A 5,438-nucleotide genomic window follows, 5' to 3' on the forward strand; every position below is an offset into this window, starting at 1 on the left:
GAAAGGTACTCATGATGACAAACTAATAGCAGGTCGAGGTCATGGCAGGAGTGGTGGTTGTGGTCGTGGAAGAGGACGTGGAAGGCATATGTTAAATAAAGCACTCATTGAGTGCTTTCACTGTCACAAACTAGGCCACTATCAATATGAGAGTATCCTGGGTTGGAGAAAAATGCTCATTATGCCTCTTTTTAAGACGCAACAGAGACAGAGGAAGAACTTTTGCTAGTAGCTTATGAGGAAACACAATCACTACAAAAGGAGGATTCGTTTTTGGATTCCGGTTGCAGTAATCATATGACTGGAAACAGACCTTGGTTCACAAAAATACAAGAAGATGGACTCAATAAAATGGTCAAACTTGGCAATGACTCTACAATGGTTGTTACCGTAAAAGGAAGCATACGAGCCCAGATTAATGGCAATTCTCATGTCATATCAGACGTATACTATGTCCCTGAACTCAAGACCAATCTCTTAAGCTTATGACAACTCCAAGAAAAAGGTTTATCTATACTAATTCAAAATGGTGCATGCAAAATCTTTCATCCAGAACAAGGTCTTATTATTCAAACCAATATGAAGGGAAACCGGATGTTCTATCTGTCATTGGTTTCTCAACACTCTCAGTGCCTTCAAATTGAAGATGTTTCAGAAAAAGAAGCACACTTATGCCATCGACGATTTGGACATCTCAACTTCAAGGGACTCAGTGAAATTGCAAGTAAACAAATGGTAATCGGACTACCATTTTTTAAACCCCCCAAAGAAATTTGCACCACCTGTCTAGTTGGAAAACAACGTAGAAATACCATACCAAAGCAGAGCATGTGGCGAGCCTCCACAAAACTCCAATTAATCCATGCGGACATTTGTGGCCCTATCTCTCCATCCTCCAACAGTAACAAAAGGTACTTTCTAAGCTTCATCGACGGTTATTCACGAAAAGCTTGGATCTATTTTTTACGTGAGAAGTCTGAAGCATTCACAACATTCAAAAATTTCAAAGTCTGTGTTAAGAAAGAAGCTGGAACCTTCATCACTTGTCTCAGAACAGATAGAGGTGGAGAGTTCACCTTTAAGGAGTTTACTGATTTTTATGGTCATCAAGGAATATCTCGACAATTGACAACAGCCTACACCCCACAACAGAATGGAGTAGCAAAGCGCAAAAACCAAATAATAATGAATGTAGTGCGTGCTGTCCTACGTGAGAAACAGGTTCCAAAACCTTTCTAACCTGAGGCAGTGCCGTGGTGTGTACATGTTCAAAACAGGAGTCCTACCTCTGCTACAAACCAAAGAACTCCAGAAGAAATATGGAGTGGATCAAAGCCATGCGTGGAATATTTTCGAACGTTTGGATGTGTTGCACATGCACACATTCCAAATCAGAATAGGAGCAAACTGGATGATAAAAGCCAACCATGTGTCTTCTTGGGAGTAAGTGATGAATCTAAGGCATACAAATTATTTAATCCTGTTACAAAAAAAATTAGGGTTAAATATGTTTTTAGTCCCTAAACTATTGACCGTTTCTGGTTTTCGTCCCTCTTCCAAAGTAAGGTACAATTTAGTCCTCAATCTTTAAAAAACGTTCGTTTTAGTCGAAAAAACGAACGTTTTGAGGACTAAAACGAGGACTAAAAACAAAATTTTGAGGACTAAAACGAACGTTTTTCTAAAGAATGAGGACCAAATTGTACCTTACTTTGGAAGAGGGACGAAAACCAGAAACGGCCAATAGTTTAGGGACTAAAAACATATTTAACCCAAAAAATTATAGTGAGCAGGGATGTGGTATTCGAAGAAGAGAAAAGTTGGAACTGGCAAGAGAATCGTGAGAGAAGTAAAGTTGATGTTCTTGATTGGGAAGACAAAATATTGAAGGGAATGAAAATATAGAACATGAACAGGCACCACAGGGAATAATAACCAGCCACGAGAATCATCCAAGCACACCAGAATCAAGTTCAGAATCTAGTGAGTCTCTAGTTGAAGGGAGGGCAACTAGGACCCGAAAACAACCTACATGAATGACTGATTATGGGACCAATCTATAAGTGGAAAAGGACGGTCTGCTAGCAATGATGATGGTTGAATCTAAAGATCCTCAAACTTTTGAGGAAGCATGGGCAAGCCCAAAATGGAGGCAGGCAATAAAAACTGAAATAGAGGCAATTGAAAAGAATAGCACATGGGAGCTTGTGGACCCTCCTGCAGGGGTTACACCCGTTGGAATCAAATGGGTCTTCAAGACCAAACTCAATGAAAATGGTCATGTAGAAAAATACAAAGTCAGATTGGTGGCCAAAGGTTATGCTCAAAGGTATGGAATAAACTACACAGAGGTATTTGCCCCAGTTGCTAGACTTGATACAGTAAGAGTATTGTTAGCTTTAGCTGCCCAGGGTGCATGGGAAGTGTTTCAGCTTGATGTAAAAAGTGCTTTTTTACATGGTGAACTCCAAGAAGAAGTATTTGTTCAACAACCTGCAGGTTTCATCAAGAAAGGGAAAGAAAATCAAATTTATCGACTTCGAAAAGCACTGTATGGACTTAAGCAGGCCCCACGTGCTTGGTACAACAAAATAGAAGCCTACTTTATTAAAGAGCAGTTTGACAGATGCTCCAGTGAACACACCCTGTTTACCAAAAAAATTCACGGTAATATCTTAATAATTAGTCTATATGTTGATGATTTGCTTTTTACTGGAAATAGTAAACGTATGTGTGAAGAATTTAAAGCTCAATGAAGATGGAATTTGACATGACTGATTTGAGCAAAATGAGATATTTTCTTGGAATAGAAGTTATACAAAGTAATGCAGGGATTTTCATCTGTCAAAGACGATATGCTCGGGAGATATTAACTCGGTTTAACATGGCAGAAAGCAATGTAGTACGAAATCCTATGGTACCAGGTTCAACACTATCTAGAGATGATGACGGTGTTGTCGTAGATGCTACAAAATTTAAACAGGAAATCAGTAGTCTTATGTATCTCACGGTCACTCGGCCAGATCTAATGTATGGAGTAAGTTTGATAAGCAGATACATGGCAAATCCAAAAGAATCACATTGGGCTGCAGCAAAAAGACTCTTGAGATATCTCAAAGGCACTACGAAATATGGTATTTTCTACCAAAAGGAAATGAAGACTGGCCTCATAGCTTACAGCGACAGTAATTATGCAGGAGATTTAGATGATAGAAGAAGCACTTCTGGTTCAATTTTCTTGATAGGCTCTGGGGCTGTCTCATGGGCTTCAAAGAAACAACCTCTGGTGAGTTTATCTACAATTAAGGCTGAGTACATTGCTGCAGCTTCCTGTGCTTGTCAATGCATTTGGCTTCGAAGAATCTTAGAACATCTTGAGTCAGAAGAAAAGAATAGAACAAAAATATTATGTGACAATAGTTCTACTATTCAATTATCAAAGAATCATGTCATTCTTGGGAGAAGTAAACATATTGCTATTCGGTTTTATTTTCTTAGAGATTTAGTTAAAGATCAAGTAATTCATCTCAATTATTGTTGTTCTGAAGAACAAATAGTTGATATAATGACCAAAGCATTGAAACTTGATCAGTTTGAAAAAATTCGTCACATGCTAGGAGTTGTAGCAGCCACTGAAATGAACTAAATATAGCAGTAGAGAGAGATTGTTAGTTAGTTTTATATTTAAATAATTCTCATGTTTATTAGAGAGAACGACTCTTTTATTTAGTTGATTAAGAATCGTTTACTTTTCTGCCATATATAACAGATAACAGAAACCATGCAGAGTGTGTCAATGGAATCTAAAACAAACACAACAAACACGAACTACTTTGTTTCGTTGTAATGCATCTATTTGCTCAACCGTAAGATAACAGCTTACAGCAGAGAAAAGAATATGATTCAAAAAATTGAGAAATAATATTTTACAGACGCATGTGTTTAAAAAATTTAAATTTTTGGTGTGGGTAGGTTTAACTATGAAATTGAGTTGAATTAATAATTAACTAATTTAACTACCACGGAACTACCAAATTTTGAGTTTGATTATTGGCGTTGTTTTCCCAGTAATAACTGAGGAATGTCTTGGCAGCATCCAAGCTAGGGAAATAGGTGGGTTGAAGGAATATCTGAGTTAACCCATCGGCCTCGGAGCTTCCCATCAGAAGCGAAGCAACCTGCTTGTAAGCGAAGAAGAATCTCTTCATGGCCACCTCAATCGCTTGCATACCCTGCAAAACAACAACCTTTTCCAACCCCTTCGTTTTCTCTGCGTACACCTTCATCGCCGCCTCCATCATCCCTGGCCCACCCTTCGGGTCAACCTCCACCTCCAATATCTCCGGCACCTTCTGCCTCAGATCCCTACACACCCTCGCCAACTCCACAACCTCCTTCGACCTAAAGCAAAACGCCACCGTTTCGCCCTGCCTTCCCATCCCCAATTCCTTCTTCAGCCGAAGAAAATCCTCCGGATCCATCATCACATGCACGTCCTCAACCTCCGCCAGAAGCTTCCAGATCCGTTCCACCGCGTGGCACTCACTCGCCGCCTTCTCCAACTCTCTCCTCTCCACCGACTCCACCAATCTCTCCACCAACCTCCTCCCCGCACGCGTCCAGCACTCCACGATCTGCTGCGCCGCCTGCACCGTCCTGTTCTCGTAGTTCTCCACGTGATCGTACGGCGTGGTCTCCAGGGATCGGATCTCGGTCGGCCTGCAAACGTCGTCGTAATGGAGAACCTTTTTTCCCGCGAGATTGGCCTCTCCGAGACCCAGCGTGTACGTGCACCTCATCATCTCGCATTCCACGGTGGCGAGGATCCTCCTGGCCACGTCCCTGGATCTGTGCCACGTGGCGAGACGCGGGAGCAAGCTCTCCTCGCTGTAGCTTCTTCTCTGACTCGTGACGAAGTCGTTGACGTCACTCACGGGTGCCTTGCCACGTGTCTGGGGGTTTTGCTCCTCGTCTTCGCAGAGCACGGCAATGATCTGGACCTGCGCCGCGGCGAGAGACTCCAGGCGTCGGGTCCACTCGCGCTTGTTAAGGTAGGGCCTCGGGTCTGATAAAACGGTTGCGAGAAAGCGGAAGGTGATTTCGAGGGCGTGTAAGGCGGGCTTTATGATGGGCTCGTTGAGCCAACCGGGGAAGTTGTTGGAGGCCCAAAGATTTCTGAGGTCGGGGAGGCGAAGGTAGTTGTCGTAGGCAGCACAAAGCGGGGAGGAGGCAGCGGTGATGTCGTTTTGACGAAGGGGGATTTGCAAAGTAGGGATTGGGATTGGGATTGGGATGTTGTTGTCTAAGAGAGAGAGTTTGGGTGAGTTGGGAGGCATGTTAGAACAAACCATCTTTGTTTGCCAATCTAGATCAACCATGTTTGGAAAGTGATAGATGGATAAGAAGATGTAGTTTTGGTGATATTTGAAGAGGAGGAG

General features: G+C 42.1%; 1 pseudogene; it reads right to left on the reverse strand.

The window, feature by feature from the left end:
- Positions 1-3,811: 3,811 nt before the first annotated feature.
- Positions 3,812-5,438, reverse strand: LOC124841916 (nematode resistance protein-like HSPRO2 pseudogene; annotated as a pseudogene).

The sequence above is a fragment of the Vigna umbellata genome, chromosome 1, assembly GCF_029865625.1.
Source record: "Vigna umbellata cultivar VRB3 chromosome 1, Vumbellata_1.0, whole genome shotgun sequence".
Classification (NCBI taxonomy): domain Eukaryota; kingdom Viridiplantae; phylum Streptophyta; class Magnoliopsida; order Fabales; family Fabaceae; genus Vigna; species Vigna umbellata.